General features: G+C 36.3%; 1 pseudogene; it reads left to right on the top strand.

Moving 5' to 3' along the window:
* Window positions 1-1,346: 1,346 nt before the first annotated feature.
* LOC127638860 (glycogen [starch] synthase, liver-like) lies at window positions 1,347-7,862 on the top strand (annotated as a pseudogene).
* The last annotated feature ends 1,068 nt before the right edge of the window (window positions 7,863-8,930 follow it).

The raw sequence follows: 8,930 nt of genomic DNA, 5'->3' as shown, positions 1-8,930 counted from the left end.
TTTAACCATTTAGATATGCACCTTTACACTGCACACTATCACTATTTGTTTATTCTTGTGTGCAGCTGAGAGAAAACAAGAAGCTAAGTCTGATTAAAAAGTAAAGTAGCTCTGATGCATTACTTGGAGTGAACACTTGAAAAAGTTGGAGCATGAGTGAGTGTGGGACTGTGTGTAGTGATAATTAGGCCTGGTGTAGGGAACATAAAGGTCATCATGCCTGAAGGTCACAGAGGTTGATTGAAGGATAACTGACAGCATCTTATGATTTACCGGCAGATTCAATGCCTATTGGCCCCAGAGAGACCTCTATCTACTGATGAGGAAATGCTGAGGCTCTCTGCTAAAAATTATTTTTAATTTAAAATTTTTACTATAAGCATGCATGCTTTGTATTGCAGATGAATGCGTTCATCCATGTGTGTACTTAGCCTTCTTTTCTTAGACTTGGGCTATTCATTTTTCCCCCGATTTGATGCAGTTCAACATAGACCGGGAGGCAGAAGAGAAAAAGATTTACCATCGGTACTGTTTGGAGAGGGCTGCAGTCCACTGCACACACGTTTTCACCACTGTGTCCCAGATCACAGCAGTGGAGGCAAATCACATGCTCCACAGACAACCAGGTTAGATAGAATCCCCGTTTTAAAATTCTAGGCCTGCAATAATTGACCATAAAATATTCAGAATTTATATTCATTCTGAAATCATTGGGAGGTTGTAGTGTAGTTGGTAGAGGTTCAGTTCATAAACTGGAGAGCTACAATCCTAGACTGCTCAGAAAGGTTTTGTATTTCAAATTGCTTTAGTGAGAAAGTGTCTGCTAAGAAAATAAAGGTTAATGTAGGCATGTTCATTTTGGAGAAAAACATCCAACAATTTCAAAACGGTACTATCCAGGTGCTTAAATGTGCTCTCTAGTTGGTTTACAGTTCTTTGTTTTTTTGTCTTGGATGTTGTCTGCCTTATTGTTTACAACAGACAAATGCTTTTGGACATTGGTTGTACATTTGATATGTAAATTGTGTTGTGTAAGTATGTTGTTTATTGTAATTGGTATATGTCTCGTCACTGTCATGACTGCTATGTTGCTCGGAACTGCACACAAGAATTTCACCTACTGTTGCACTTGTGTACATGGTAGTGTGACAATAAAGTGATTTGATTTGATTTGATAATGAACAGATTTCATATTCAAATACTTCAGTCATTTTTCTAGCTCCATATTCTTGAAAATTGTATAATCCTTCTAGAGATATAGAGCATGTTTTCCCTGTGTTCATATTAAATTGCCATCACAGTGTACAGATCATATTTGCATTAATATTTTGTCATCCTTGCAGATATTGTCACCCTTAATGGCCTATATGTTAGAAAGTTCTCAGCCATGCATGAATTCCAAAGCTTGCACTCCACAAACAAAGCCAAGATAATTGGGTTTTTAAGGGGACATTTCTATGGGTCAGCAGACTCCCATATATACACTATTTACACTTGCCGTATATTTGGCATGTTATAATTTTCTAATACTACTACTCATTGGCAGCCATCTGGATTTCAATCTGGAGAAGACCCTGTTCTTCTTCATTGCAGGGCAATACGAGCTTTCCAATAAGGGAGCAGACCTGTTCCTGGAATCTCTGTCCAGATTGAACTATTTGCTGAGGGTATGAATAGTCACTTTACTTTGAAAACACACAACAGTGGTTCCAAAACACATGCTATTGTAATTGCTCGCATTGTAATACCGCAAATTGTATGACTTATTGAGGTTCAGTTTGATTTTTGTTAAGCATTCGTATTTTCTCCTGGCTTACCAGAATATCATAGGGACTTGAGGGTGTTTTTGTTTTTTTTTTTTTTTTTTAACTAGTAAGCAACCACCCAGAACACCCTAGCAACTACACAGCAATTCCTTGGCAATCAAACAGAATACCCTAGTGTTGTGGCATAGAGTTTTGCACAGAAAAGCACCACTCACATTATCACAAGTCTAATTAGTGTTACTGTAGTGTTAGTGAACTAGTCAAATGCAAGTGACCATTTACTGATTGTGTTTGTATAACAGGTGCATAAGAGTGATGTCACAGTGGTTGTGTTCTTCATCATGCCTGCCAAGACCAACAACTTCAACGTGAAGTCTCTTAAAGGACAGGCTATATGCAAGCAGCTGTGGAGCGTAACTGCTTAAGGGAAATAACCTCTACCATCCATCTAAACCTGTACTAAAAATTCTATATAAAAGATTGAAGTGCAAGAACTGTTTTTTCCCCACAGCTCATCTTCATTTATAACAGTTAGCACAGCTTTATAAACTATATATACACACACACACACAGTGGATATAAAAAGTCTATTTTTTGCAACTTTAATGTAAAAATTACAGCCTATGCAAACCAAATTGACACAATTAAGAGAAAAATAAATAAACAATTGCAGTGAAAATAAATAAAACAATCTAGATTTTCTTTTATATCCACTGTGTGTGTATAGATGTATGTGTATGTATATATATGGCATCAGACACCTCAGCTTTCCTCACAGAATGGCATCATTTATTAATGTATTTTGGTTAGGACAATTTCAAGGCCCCTGGACAGACAGGGGGCAACCAGAACCCTCAAGACTTTTCCTATGTGGTTTTGTTATAAATAGCCACTTAGCACTGGTTAGCAAAAATAAAGACTGCTCTTGTACAATATATTATTTATCAAATATTGAAAAGCAAGCCCCAGTTGAGAACAGGCTCTTATTTTTACTTATTTTTATTTTTCATTTAAGAATCCAATCTATCTGTCCATTGTCTCTCAGGGATACCGCCCAGTCTGTGAAAGAGAAGTTTGTCAAACGGCTTTACGAGGGCTTGTTAAGGTGGGTGACTCCCAATCTCTGTAAACCCTTAATCCTGTCATAGCAGAGCTCAAAACTGATGTTAGTATATGTTGTTGAAGAGAGAACTAACTTCTAACGAAGTAAGCTGGAGTGGCTACGTAACATTTGTGTGATTAAAAGTGTTGATTTTTGAGACTGTTAACCAGGTGTTGATGAGAGGCCATTACACTTCCTCAGTGAGTTGTCTGTTCATTATGACATTCTGTGATGTCAACAGGTCATTTCTAGTGTGATTTATTATTGTGTAATATTATTAATTTATAATATTCTTATTATAAATGTTGTGAACTAGTGTTTTTAGAATATCTTCTAATGAAGATTTGTGTTCACAGGGGTGAGATCCCAGACATGAACAAAATCCTGGACAGAGATGAATTCACAATTATGAAGAGGGCCATTTTTGCAACACAGGTCAGGTGAATGAATCATGATAACATTGAAAATTGACATGTAGCTTCTAAAAGTTAACTTACCCTGAAATCAACCTCATTCTACTGAATTAATGACAAGTGGCGTCCCCTCTCAGACATTCTGTAGATCAGTTCAACCATTATCACCTTTCCCTCTAGAGCTTCTGAGATCATGTTGCATAAGCAACACTGGAAACATGGGTTCTGGTACTGTGGAAACAAAAAAGTAATCAGGTTCACATAAACAATGATGAGCATGATTTGGAAGTTACATTTTTGCCTTTAAATTGCATTTTTACTCCACTGATTGTTAGATTTAGGGTTTGGGTTTGGGCGTGTTTAATTCCTGTTAACTGCATTACAGTATTTATAACTAAAAATGCAACTCGATTTTGGCACCACTCTGTGGACATTTATCCTGGAAACTGGTGCTCACACATACCCTCCATTCAACAGCACTTCCAGCTTTGGCCACTGGGGGCAGTGATTCGAATTTCAATAAGCACAGACCGATTTTAGTAGCAGAACTTTCGACCAACTGGCTCCGAATTCACCGTTTGATTAGTCTGGCTAAAAGTTCCACAATTATTAAATCACTAGAAACCACGTTGTAAATTAACGAGATTAGAAACTAAACCAACCCCTGTTCTTTACCCTTGGTGGTTTTGATGCAGTAAATTAATTCAATAATAAATTATTTTGGAACACAAAACATGACAACAGTATTTGAAGACAATATCTTCAATATATCAGAAAACAATATGTTTTTCCAAACCAATATGAATTTCTTGTTAGGCAGAATGTTAGCTTCAGTCCCCATTCATTTTCTTTGCATCTTTTTTCCATAAAATGAAAGTGAATGGTGACCAAGACTGTTATTCTGCCTAACATCTCCTTTTGTGTTCCACTGAAATATTTCATGAGGGTGAGTAAATGAGGATACAAGTTTTGTTTTTGGGTGAACTGTCCCTTTAATATTTCCATCTCTTTTAAAAAATCCACTTCATAAAAAAGGTTTCAGGACAAATTGGAAGTTGTGTCCAAAGATGAATGTTATGGAACTAATGACTAAAATCTCTCAGGGGGTTTTCATTCATTCTCTCCTGCATCTGTTTTTTATTAATAGACTTTCATCAAAGGTCAGCCTCAGGTTATAGTGAATATCGATATACTACGCGTCTTTAAATCCGAGGTGGAATCCCCTGTATCATTATACTGGGTCGCTGGCAGAAAGCTTGTGTTGCAATGCTCAGTGACGTATTTTCCTGACTGTCTGTGGTCGATAGATTGAATGTTACTGAGATTTATTCTATAGCTTCTTAATGGCAGTGCTATGAGCCACCAGTCAATATACAGCCACTCCACTTAGATTTATCTGTATATCAATATTTGTGGGAGCTACCTAAGGAGAACTATTAATCAGTTTGCATTGGTGTTTGTTTATAAAGAAGGAAAGAGAGTAAAAAATGAGCCTAATTTTTCCACAGGGTTAAAGACTGTTTTCTTATTTCCTAGAGGTGACTCAGTCTATAGACTTCAATAGCAAGAATAACATATAGAAACCATCAAAACTGTGCAAGTTCAACACAGTATTTTTCCAGCTGAACTATTTTAACCCCCTATTGCACCCATTATGAAAGCAATGTTGTCTTGAATAAATTGTTCCAAAAACTAAAATCGATAATATGGGGGCCCTTTTTAGCTATCTTGCCTGGAGGCAACACTGCATCAATGGAAATAAATAAATGATAAAAATTAAATGACAAATAATAATTAAGTGAACAATTTAATTATAATTTAATTATACAGTTTATAAGTTAATTTTATAATAAAATAAAATAAAATAAAAATGACTGCCAGAATGTCACAAAACCAAATAAAAGATAAGTAATCCCTTCATTATTATGACATTTTATGTGGTTTGTGTGATTGCAAAATGAAGAAAATGGGTTTTGTTACCCTTAGGCAAAACAATATATGGTTAAATGTCATTTTCTAAGAGGAGGACACTTAAGAGTATAAGAGCGACCTTAAGTTGAGACTCATGACTGAACATTGTGGTCCTCCTGATTTTTATTTTCAGACTTATGCATCACTGCTTTTATTGATTGTTAATCTTTAATTTACTTCCATTGTCAAATGCACTTGCATGCAATTACATACATGCCTTCTGTCACAACTCACAATATGCTGAATGACTCTACAGACCCCATCCTGAGCAACATCTGCCAAATCAGCCTCTTCAGTGGGCGCAATGACAGAGTAAAGGTGTCACTTTATTTGCTGTGATTCAAGTGCTTTGTGTGTGACCCCAACATAGTTGAGTAAAATCAATTGAAATGCTTTTTAAATGCTTCCTACTGGTTGCATGTTGTATTGATTGTATTTGGGGACTTAATATAAAAACAATAGTGTTTTATGGCCTTAGTGTGTTGAGAATAATTGTTGTGCCAGATTGTGTTCCACCCAGATTTCCTGTCCTCCACCAGTCCTCTTCTACAGATGGACTATGAGGAGTTTGTCCGAGGCTGCACATGGGAGTGTTTCCGTCCTATTATGAACCGTGTGGATACACGCCAGGTTTGATACAGAACACTCAACTAAACACACACCCATCTTACAAATGTACACACACATGTTTGTCTGTTTTTACATCTTAAAATGTTTTAATCGGGTGGAACACTGGGCTTCAAATAAAACTAATTGCATGGACAGATTTACAGCCTTTGTAATATACTGTACATATTATATGGTTGATTCTCATGAAACCAGTCAAGAAAATGATTACAATTAACTCTAAATCAATAAATAAATATGTATATATTATATTATATTTCGCATCAAGAAAAGTAAACCTACATTTAGGACCATGTTTTCAATGATGACCACTATAACAGTTTTTTACTGTATTACAGTAATATGCTGTTGTACTACTATTTTTAAAATTAAGATCAGATACAATGAAAGGCAGAACCAAGGGAGTACTACTGTGATGTATAAATGATTTACAATTAAAAAGAAGAACGGTAAGGATTGACACCTGTGGGAAATTATCTCTAACCACTGTTCTGTGTTGCAGTAAGAGATAAAGGAGGCAATCCAGACCGCCGAAGGAGAGCAAGAGAGAAAGAGAGAGAGATGCACAAATCTGTGTGTGTGACTGAGGTCATTTTACAATATAAAATACTGATTTGAGTTCAGTTTGTTTAATTTTGTGAGAAGGAGACCGTAGAGTGACATGAGACATGAACTAGCACAGTAGGAAGTAGAAGGAAATCAGTTGCCCCGGATAACGGTCAGTTATACAGTTTAGCAGTCGTTATATGGAAATATTTGAATACAGATGGCCGCAATTGACCAATCAGAAACAAATATGTTAGAAAGCCGTGTACAGTAATAATATGGAATAAGATGTTATATATTCAGATGTTATATATTCATGATGGCCCATTTTTTGTCTCTGCTCAGTTTTACATGCATGCCAGGCATCTCGCCCTCAGCAGATCATTCCCTGCTAAATTCAAAAAGGAGCATCTGAACCTTCCACCGGTGAGCCTTGAAAAAACTCACAATCTCTCTGATGCACATTAATTCTCATAATGAACTGCCTGTCCAGACTGCCATCCTGTCACACTTATATATATGCTATAAATGTTTTAGACAATAAAGTTTCATATCAGATATATCACAGGCTTTTTAACACTCTTAAGCGTTAGCAGATCATTCGAGTTAGGGCCTAGTTTGTCTGATTACATTAGTGTAAACTAATGTGTAGTAGAGAATGAATTGTAGGCTTACTCATTTTCTTCCACACCAACCCTCTTATTGCAACAAAATTCACATTGAGTGTGTTATAGAATGCATGTGTGAAGTCTAACACTCTTCAGTCAAAAAGATGAACCACTGAGGTTTTTTCTCGCCAAGTTTAATTGACAGGATAACATTTAACTGTGCAGAAAGATGACCTGATCCCTATTCCACCTCTGGTGGTCCCCATAGACTAACTCAATATGATCTACATGTGTGCTATACAAACCATGAAACACACACACACACACACACACACACACAACCAGAAAATAAAAGACAGAAGAATCTGTCATATTTATGGGGTAAATGAATAATCAGTTTATAAATGGGTCAATTTGGTTTTACATTGAATTTTAGCTTTAAATTTAGTAAAACGTTTCAGAATTAAGTATCAGAATCAGGATCAGAGAACGTGTCTTCATTTGTTTCCACAGACACAAGCTTTCCTTTACCCGCGGCCCTCCTCTGTTCCCCCTTCTCCATCGGCTTCGCTCCATTCCTCACCACAGCGACAAGTAGGATGAAGATGATGAGCCATATGATGAAGATGAGGAGGTGGAGAGGGACACGCAGAACATCAAGGCACCTTTCACTCTGCGTGCAGTGCCCGATGGTAAGAAGAAACAACCAGGACAGAATGAGTCATATTTGCAAACCTCCTGCTTATCTCATCTCCACAGTTCAGCCCAGCATCAGAGCTTCGAATTCTGCAACTTTACAAATTGTAACTCGAGGACAAATCAGCTCTGACTACCAGCTGAGAATATGATACATTTTCTGCCTATAACTTTTGGATGGATTGATGATACAATATCATCAAAACCCGTACCTACTAACATGAACAAGAATAGTGGTTCTCAATTGGTGGGTTGCAAACCAAAAATGTGTTGAAGATTTGTTCTGACAGAGTTGTGGACTGCGTTTACATTGATTCATGTAGCAGACAATTTTATTCAAAGTGAGTTACAGCAGAGAAAAAAACAGCGCTAAAGCAAAATTATAACTCATGCATAGTTAGAATAGCAAAATGAATGGCCTTGTCAACTAAAAGGCAGTAGAAAGCACTTCCTAGAGCTATTTTTGCTGACGTCAAAGGTTGTGCATCCAATCAAACTATTCATTCAATTCAAGTTTGGCAAACTAGGCAAATGCGAACAGGGACAGTTTGCATGACATGACCTCATCCTTGAAAAATATCATATAAAATACTGTGTTTTCAGTATTTGACTTTTGTACAATAAACAATTTTGGTGTTGGGTCTTCACTTGATGCCATCTTTTAGATCTGGGTCCTGAAGCAAAACCAGTTGAGAACCATTGAATTAGAAAGTATCTTGAACATATCAAATGCCCATGTACACTTTGTTCAACTGGTGATATATTGGTTGGACATATCTTCATCAGCCCTTTTGTTTTTGTGTTCAGTCATAATGTTAATGTGTAGCGAGGTCTTGTTTCACGTCTACTTTTATTAATTTAACAGATGTTTTTATCTAAAGTGACTTATAAAATGAGAAAGGATATATCATGAATGATTCATCTTTAAGATACAGTAACATGAAATATGCTGCAAACCATGAAAACCACTATGTTTTAATTGTATTAGAAAAGTATGAGCCAAGACAGAGACTGCAAATAATTTGTATTATTATTTTATTAATAAGAGTGTAGGGTTAAGTGCTCATGTAAAAGTTGTGTCTCTGGTTGTTTTCAAGTCTTTTCACCAGATTTGGGATATTGATTTGGTGAAGCCATAATATTTTATGAAATATGTAGATAAAATCTGATTTCATTTTCTCTCCATCAATGTCATTATTTT

Source organism: Xyrauchen texanus, chromosome 47, assembly GCF_025860055.1.
Source record: "Xyrauchen texanus isolate HMW12.3.18 chromosome 47, RBS_HiC_50CHRs, whole genome shotgun sequence".
NCBI classification, from domain to species: Eukaryota; Metazoa; Chordata; class Actinopteri; order Cypriniformes; family Catostomidae; genus Xyrauchen; species Xyrauchen texanus.
This window is presented reverse-complemented; position numbering and strand designations above follow the sequence as displayed.